The following is a 10,089-nucleotide window of genomic DNA, read 5'->3' as shown; positions in this document are numbered from 1 at the left end:
AATTGAAGCCCATAATAAGTGACATGAACAAGTGCCACGTCCCTGTGTGTCATGTTATTACTAGGCATTAGCCATCAACATCACACCAGGGAAATATATTTGACCATTTTCCCACCAAATTATCAGTATCATGAGCCTCCTTCATTACAAAGCAAATCTATCTCACCACACTCAATAATAATGGGTCTTTTCCCCTGCCCCACTTGATTTTCTGCATCAATATTAACGTGATTTAATACTATCTTCTCAACATTATTCATTTATGTAGACTTTGATAATAATTGCAACTAAAATAATCATTTTTAATTTTATACCGTCCATTCCATTCCAAAAAAAGAAAAAAAAAATCAACATTATTACATGCAAACAAACAGCGAGGAATGGTTTTTTAAAAAAAAAAAATTAAGCGACTTTGCTGGTAATTAGGCGAATTTGTGGGAATATCAATAACAAAACATTTAGTACTATATACACGAAAGAACAATAATTAGGGATCCTATACATGTTGCAGGCTTTTAAAATTTCTATTTCTATTGCTTTTAATTAACTTTTTGGGAAGCAAAATAAAAATAAAATCTCCCAAATTATATTAATGATAACATGGTCCTTCGAAATAACATAATTTCACTAAATTTCTTAAGGACTTTTATGTCAATAAATTTTAAAGTGAAAAAACTATTTTACTCTTATTGAAAATAAAAAGCTCCAAGCACAACTTTTGTTTAAGAGATAATAACTTTTGTTCCGAAAATCACATGAGTTAAACAAAAAATTATAACTTACTAAGTATAATTTTTATTAAAAAATTTCTTAAAATAATAAGTATCAATCACAACTTTTGTTTATGAAATAACAACTTATATTATGTGAATCACAAGAATTGAGTAAGAAATCAAAACTTATTAAGTGTAATTTTTGTTATTGAAGAACAAGTTGAATAATAAATTTTATTCAAAGAATTATAAGAATTAAATAAGAAATTACAACTTATTAATAAAGATAAAATAATTTTTTAATTTAAAATTTATTGACATAGAAGTCCCTAGAGTCTTTAATAAAATTATGATATTTTGAGGAACTAAATTATCATTTATACAGTTTGAAGAAATTTTATTTTCATTTTCCCTAAATTTTGTGGAAAGATGTAATTTTACTTCATATTTCAAGGAATAATTACAATGGAGAGGGACGGATATTAAAAAAAAAGCCCTAAAATGTCCTTGTTTATGGTATGCTACTGTTAGTAACTACAATAGTAGAACAATTTTTTTGTTTATATGCATACATGCGCGCATGCTATACATGAATTTCTTATTATACAACAAATAATTACTCCTCCATCTAAAAATATAAATTATTTTTAAAGAGCTGAAAATTTAAAAATGTAAGTTATTTTAAATTTTTCAAGGTGTGATTATTTTTTTTTCAAAAGTATCCCTCTTAATAATGATTTTATATTTATTGTAGAGTATTTAATAGAGATAAATATAAAAAGATAGGTTTAGTTTGAAAATAGGTAACAACTTTATTGGGAGTGAGATTCGATTAAAAATGTCTTATATTTTTTAATAGAGGAAGTAATCAAGAAGGATAGTATTATTATAAAAAAAATATTAAAGCTATGATTATAACATGTAAATCCTCTAAAGTTGAGATTGATAAATTTAGTAAAGTTTTCCTTCTTTTTTAAATTTTTTTCTTATTTTATTATTTTTAATAAAATATAAAATATTTTCTCTTTTTCTTAAAAATAAAACTTCAAAGAAATTCATCAATCCCAACTCTTTCATCAACGCATTCATAAGCTTTTGTACTATTCATTCTCGTTTCTATCCTCATACAAAGCACGAACGGAACTCACATTCTAGTGCAACTCTTGATCTTCAAAATAGTAAGTTACACTTTTCATTATTCATATAATTAAATAGCATAATTCTTGATAATGATGCTAATGCAAAGGATATAGAAATATATATCTTAAAAATACAATTGTTGGAGTTACAAGTTCTCAGCATGGTATTAAAACCCAATATGCAATGCAGGTTGATTGGTCAAACCTTCGCTAATTTGGTCAAAAGTTTTGGACGGGTTAACAGGAATTGAGTTACAACACACACATATCGGTTATTGGCTCCAATCAACTACAGTTTGGATTTGCATCACTACTTCTATTGGTCCCAATAACCGATTTGAAGTGATGAGAAGACAAGAGAACAAGAGATGATAGAAATAGAGGGCACAGAAAATGGGTTTGCACCAACTTGTTGCATCACCATACACTTGTGTCTGCTTGTCTCTCACCAATATATGGTCATTGTTCAAGGAACCAAACACCGAATTTGAAATTAACAACACAATTGCTCTGTCATTTATTGCAATTCTAGCTAGTTGCATGCACACACACATACTCTACATGAATATGCATGGACACTAATAGAATGCAAGTCTCTTCAAGTATTGTCAGGCTGAAATTAATTCGCCGGCCTACACAGACTTGTCTTACCTAATCCCTAGTCCTCACATACATGCAATGATGCAAGTAAAACTCTTCAATCATGCTTGTGGACTTTAGTGTGTCTATACTCTACACTACTTGCTCTGCATCTATATTCAAACAGCTTTAGGGCAACCTTTATTCAGTTAATCTTCATTCAATGCAAGATTCAGTGTATTGTGTACAATCGCCACTTTGATAATTATCTTCGGCTGTGAGAAAAAAAAGTAATATATAGGTAATTGTTAATTATTCAATTGCAAGTAGGACTACTCGACGACTTTAAAAGCCTGATTTTTTGGAATACGATTTGCCTACTGGTCTTCTCTTCATTATTGTTAGACTTGAATATAATAAGTAGCGCAGAAAGAGTTAAGATCAAACTTGTACACTGTTACGTATGTGAATTTCCGTACTTTATGATTGTACAATTTATCGTCCTTGAAAAATTAATTTAATGATCAGTAGCTAGAAAAGTTACCCGTATGTGTATAAATTCTATATATAAATCAATTTGAATTTAGTCACGGCCAATGTTTTGAATTATAAATTACTCTTTATTCTAGATATATATTATACACTGACTGATTTATTTTTTAAACATTAAAATGAATAATGATATATATATATATATATAAAAGATTACACAAAATTAAAGATGATTTCATGTGTGATTCAAAATATTATGCTACTATTTTATTGGATAAAATGAAGAAACCCCTGCACTACACACCCTATCGACTACCGTGTGGATTTTTAAGCACGGTTTCAAAAAGCTCAAAAGACAACTCTCTGTCTGAAACACAGACAAATGTCTGAAAAGATATTTGAGTGAGAAGTGCTTGATAAATTAGAATAAGGAATTATGTTGTAATTTTTTTCTAGAAAAATAAAAACATCAATTATTTTGGAAAAAAATAGAAAACATTAATGTTCCCATTAACATTAATAAAAAGAATGTTTTACAATGAGGATAAACCCAATTTTTTTAAAAAATATATATAATGAGGCAGACATTCTTGTCTTTTTGTGTGGAACCAAAAATGGACTGGTGCGTTGAGAATGAATAAAAAATGGTTTGTTTGGTGGTGGTGGACACATTGTGGAGAGACTGCATAATAATGCTCAATATTTAAATAAAGTGCTTGATTTAATAATAATATCAGATTCGGAATGACTCATCTGGGTAGGTCTTTCATTTTATATCTATAATATATGACCACAATATACAATTATCCATCCAAATTTTATGGTTTATAAGAATTTTGTGAATGAGATACAGCCAACCTTTTCAGATGCGTGAACCTTACAGTTTCTTTTTCTTTTTTTTTTTTAGTGTAATGGGAAAATTCAATAGCAATGAGGAAAAAACTGTATAAGGTTCCAAAGAGAAACACTAAAAGCAAAACTCAAAAAATTACATCAAACATGTATAAGTAGAAAAGCATCTTAAAGTGTGATTAACAATAATACCAATTTGGGAGAGGACACTGGTAGAAATAAAAACTTCATAAGTGAAAATGCATTTGTTCCTTAAATTCCAAAGTTTTCAACAAGTAATACTTAGCCCAAGCTTTTAAGAAATATTCAGTTGAGAATTATGCAGGCACTCTATGAACCGAGATCGTAAATCTTTGCCCAAAAAATTAGTGCAAATGTCGGTTGGAAGTATTTTTTTTCCAGACAGATGTAGCAAAAAGGCAATCTCTGAGAGTATGATTGATATTTTCAACATCAGAATTGCACAAAGAGCAACCTTGAGTTAGGGTCATCGTTCTTCACTATGGTTTTGAATTAGTAAGGAGTTTATCCTTTAGCATTAACCAAATAAAAGCACGAATTCTTTGAATCATTGGTAGCTTCCACACTTTACACCAGGTCTTGTCAATTGGATTTTAATCATTGAGTTGAGTTGCCGATTTGATAGTAAATTTGCCAGTATCAATAAGCAACACTAATTAATCAAATTCATAGTATATGTCATGAACTCTTTAATACGCGCGCGCATCTCTTTGTATGTTGTTGTAGGAAATTCGAAAACTATTCATGACTTGTTAACATTGTTATTTTATTATGTATGTTAATAATGTATTAAGGTTAGTACAACCATTGACATATTAATTTTAAAGATATACAGGAAAATAATTGTTGAGTTAAATGGCAAATTGACCCCTAAGCTATATATAAATTCAAGAGTATTTAGGATCTTAAATTCATTTTTGATGCAACATGATTTGTTAACATTGTTATTTATTACTTATGTTAATAATGTATTAAGGTTAGTACAACCATTGACATATTAATTTTAAAGATATACAGGAAAATAATTTTAAAGCTATATACTAATCGTATTGCTGTTTATAAGTTAAAAATGTAAATAAATAAATATTCTTAATTAATTATAATTGAGGGTTATGGATTTTCAACATAACATTTGAGGATTTTCAACTATGTGAGCATGTTGAGTATTTTTCTCAATTAACTTTTTTTTTTTGTTTATAAATGTCAATAGAAGACCAAAGACAGTAATTGACATTTTAAAATTTTGAGGCCTATAATATTATTATTTTCTTTCTTTGTTTTCAAAGTGTGATTTCCCTCACAAAGGTGGAGAGAGGGGGGCATTAATAGAGTTACAGCCTCCTAATTTTTTTTAATATTATATGAATGTTATCTACTCTTATCCTCACCAGGTTTATGAAATTTTTGTAATATACTTTGAAAGAATTTATTCTTTACCTTTGTCAATAGCATGAGGGAGATTAAAATCTTCTAATAGGGAAGCATATTTCTTGTGTTTCAAAAAAGTGTCATTTTACTATATACTACCAATTAGTTGACTCCAATATTTTTGTTAAGAAATTAAAAAAGAAGTTGAACCAGAATGAGTCAATTTATTAGCTGTATGATTATTAGTGGATTGAAAACTTGTTTTTCAAAGAAGTACGCATAAAAGGAAATAAACAACAAACTAGTTGCTGTTTTGGTATTGGAGCGGTGCCCATGGTTTCGAAAGCAGATCACTTCAAAACGATGAAGATGACAGAGACCCTTCTTTATATACAGTACGCAACTCTCCAAATAACACCAATCCCGGCCTCTTGTGCCTTTATTCATTCATAACACCTACTCTATATATCTAAGTCACTTTCCATCCATTCTTTGAATTTTCAAAATTATAAAATAAAATTCCACTCTACACATTTCCATAAGAAATAAATATCTCTATTGCTTCCGTTGTAGTTTTGTGTGTGTGGTGTCAAAAAAGAAAAGTCTCACATTGTACAAGTGTGAGGAGCTCCAAGTGTTTAAGTAATAAGTAATCTTAAACTAGTATGGAGATGAGCTTAGAAGGAAAGGAAAGTAGGCTCGCGTACAACGACAAACCAATGAAAAGTAAATGCGGTTGAAAACAATTGATTTGTCTTCTTACATGTGATGAGTAAAATATGATACATTGGCACCAGCATTTTTTATCAGAATTAATTATTTTTACAAAAATATAAAAATAATTTTTATAATGTATACTTATCTAAATTGCCTCTCTCAAATTTGAATCATTTAAATTTTAGAAACTGTGGGATTTTATATATTATGCATTTGTTGGACTAATGTAAAAACAGCAAAAATTACACCATAGAATTAACAATAATTCTACACATTACTATGGTAATTAGGATTTAACCCTCTAATCACCTTACCATGGTAGAAAAAAGTTAATTGCAATTAAAGAAAACTAACCATAGTAAAAGAAAAAAGAAAAAAAAACTAAGGTTAAAAGGTCTAATATGATTAAAAGACTTATAATCATCATTTAAAAATTTCAACTCAAAACTCTAGAAAGAAAAATCGATTAAATACTTGAAGTCTAGCAAAACATGTATTAAAGTGTATGAACCTTGCAAAAACATAAATCACTATTTAATAAATAAGGATACTTGAAAGTAACATTTAAAAGTCACTTTTTTGCATATAGTGTCATTTGCCGTGGCCAATAATCCTTCTCATCCCAATGAACAACAACTAGGCGATTCACCATGGCCAACCTCACAATTTGTCGTAGAGAGCCCCAACCATGCTATATGCCACAATAAAGGAGCCATCCCTAGCAATGCACTACATAACATTGATAGCACTTGTGCTACCATAACATAGCACTGGGGGTGATCCTTCAACACACCCTAAGCCTTTGTTTGACATGCAACTAGGATGATTTAGGTGTCCTTAAAAAATTTAGATAGTAACTTAGTGAATAACATTTGTTTCTTATCAAAATTTCATTTTAGTAAAAAGTTGGACATTCAAAACTAAAACCGCTCTATTTTTTCACACTAAAAACATTCTAAGATGTCTAAAACTCATACCTAGTACCAAAAGCCTAAACACTATAATGCACCAATAGACTAACATATCATAATCATAGCATTTTCACTCCTTAACCCTAAATTTAACAAAAACCACAGGGAAGGTCAGCATAATATAACTTTTTAATTTAACCACCTTAAAATCATCAAAAGTAATATCAATCAATTATAAACCTACTTACACCCGTATTTAGGACTTAAATAGAATTTTCGACACATAACAATAAATTAGGGCACTAAATACAAAATGATCACCATAACTAACATGTAACGGTGCAAGTAAACAAAAAAAAAATGATTGTCCTAGTTGGCAATGCATTATCATATTAATTATACATAATGCAATATCAAAAGATAGGGGCTATACAGTAAGAATCAAAATTCCTAAGCCTTTAAAGTCTTTCCTTTTTCCTTACTGGAGCTAGTGCCTATAAAAATAGTAAATAAGCGTAAGTATAATCACTCAATAACTAAGAAGAGCTCTAAATCACACATATGCAAATCAATTCAATAAAGGCATGCAAGAGGCAATTTATATTAAACTCCTCACAACATAAAACATATTATAACAACATTCACATATCACATGTCAAGATACAAACCAATGCATGATTATTAACACCTTATCTCCTCCATATATTGCTGACTAAAGATTACAAGCTAATAATATAATAGGATTGAGTCCTTGTGAATAAACCACCGATTCCCCTAATTCTCAAATCCATTGTGGTGTTGCAATGCCCAGCCCTCTGCCTAATCCAATGTGATATAAAAGGACAATATATCTGGGCACCTACGCTTACACCTAGTATATGGTAAGATTCAGGAAGACCCAACCCATTAAAAAAAAAAACTCCAAGGTTACCCATGGTATTGGTTATATTGATCCATATGGAAATATAATATACTCCTCATGGGGCATCCTCTCGCCCAAATCATGATTATGCCACCATGCACCATATCCATTATGCAAATCACATACTATTGAATTCACAAGCATGCATATAGCCATAAAAGCAATTTTAGCAAGCATGCAATATCAACCCACCAATTCATCGCAAGATATCCACAATTATGCCATAAAATCAGTTAAAAATATAACATTTTAGATATAATATACTTTATTGATAAACAAAGGAAAACCCTACTTGCATATACATTTTAAAGTTCTTAATCAAGTTTATAATTAATTAAATTTACCTTAAATCATTCACAAGCAACCTAAATCAATCTAACAAGAATAGCATAATTTATAGATTCCATCGATCACCTCAAACATTTGAGAATTCAAAATTTACTCCTAATACAAGTTGCTTTCTGAGCTTGCAATGAGCTTGAACCATGTGTGAAAAAGATTAATCTACAATTAATAGAATTCGACATTACTTTATCCACTTTAAAACCACATACAACTCCAAATTCAACACTTTTTTACAATGACAACTTCCCAATCAGTTGTTCAATTTTACAACTAAGGAGTTTATTAACTTTTATTAATTCCATTTTAACTCTTGCTAGTTTAAATATCAACAATTATAACACCTAACAATTCACAATTCTTCTCAAAGTGGTTAGGGTTCATCCAAAACCCTAGCCTCAAACTTATAACCTTGTAAAATTCTAAAAAATATGGTTATGAGTGTAGCTCCCATTAAAACTAATGGGTTCAAACCCATTGCCTTGAGGTATGAAATCATCACCCCTAAAGAAAAAATAGAGCTGAAATGGGTGAATGGAGTTAGGGAAAAGAAAGAGAAAAGAGAAAAGATTGTCTTAAAGCTTGAACCCTTTTAGATTTGTCTTGAAAGCTTGCCATAGTAGTCTATAATACTCCCTCCATCACTTGCTCTCCGTTCTACTGCCTTTCTCCTTTCACATATTCAAAATATTTGACCGCTTATTGTTGCAAGAAACCCCATTCACCACAGCAAATAGAACATAATTGGGCCTCCCAATTCCGCCTTGTGTTTAGAGCCTAAAGGGCTCAATTTGCCCCTGAACTCAATCCAAAGGCTATACCCACAATTATAAGGTTCATTAGCCTTAAGCGACCATTGTTAGCCTAATTATTACTTAATTACCTTCAATTAATTAACTTAATCCTATAATTAAAATTTAGGATGTTACAATTTAATTCTCCATTAAACTTTAAATAAATTTTTAATACTTATTTATTGGTTGGCAACTTAAGGTGTCATTATTCTCTAAAACAGGCAAGTTAGCCTAATGTTCACCTAGATTCATGCCTATATATACCGATGCGTGCAACGTGTTCTAGTGCCTGACTCTTGAGTTTTTGAGCCATTTCTTTCCTCTTCTGCTTTGTTACCTAGATTATGTTATATTTTTTTTAACTATTATGTGCTCCTATTCATTGCGCAAGAAGAATTTGTTTAATTTTAAGGAGCTATTGCAATTGATTAGTGTGGAGGAATCACTTTTAAGGACTGCATCCTTCAGCACAACTCAGATTACATCCAATCCACTACAGCCAACAGCTTTTCCTTTATACAGTCTTCATTAAGATTATCGAAATGATAAATTTTCGAAACACAACAAATTTCTTCCACGTTTAACATTTTGTTGCCAAACGTAACTCTCGGTCGGTTCGTGTGTTAAATGTCTGAGAGTTGAAGTAAGTCAGACGTACATATAATTGGATCTTCATCTTTACTTCTTCGCCTAAATCCTACTTTTTCTGTTCAAATGGTGTCTGTAAGTAGGAACGGGCACTCAATTATCACGTGCTTAATAAATCGCTTCCTAGTCGGAATCTCCCACTATTAATTAAATTGGCACGTGCGCATTCATTTTATGGATGCATGTGGTCTTAATGCCTTTCTCCTGTTGATACCTGATTAGGACGACGACGACCCCAAAGCTATTCTTAATTAGTAATCATTTTATCTTCTTTACAAGTTACTAATCAGTTCACATTTTCATTAATTTCCTCGTTTCTCAACGGGCTTATGAATGATTGAACTTTTTGTCCATTTAGTATTTCGCCATTCGGTGAAAAATGATTTTTTTTTAAAAAAAGTTGGGGGTCTATAATTAGAGCCTCAGGTTTGTTAATTAATTAATAATGCTCCATCGGTTAACTCATTGATTAACAAGAATTTTTTTTATTTCAGTGATTAGGTTGATAAGGAAAGACATTTCTTTTTAGATTAAATTAATTAAGAGTTAGAATCTTATATATGGATGAAAAAAAATTATATTATAACGTCA

The sequence above is a fragment of the Prosopis cineraria genome, unplaced genomic scaffold (genome assembly GCF_029017545.1).
Source record: "Prosopis cineraria cultivar Desert tree isolate PC_DT_omini unplaced genomic scaffold, ASM2901754v1 PC13, whole genome shotgun sequence".
Classification (NCBI taxonomy): domain Eukaryota; kingdom Viridiplantae; phylum Streptophyta; class Magnoliopsida; order Fabales; family Fabaceae; genus Prosopis; species Prosopis cineraria.
The sequence above is the reverse complement of the archived record's forward strand: the minus strand, read 5'-3'. Positions refer to the sequence as shown.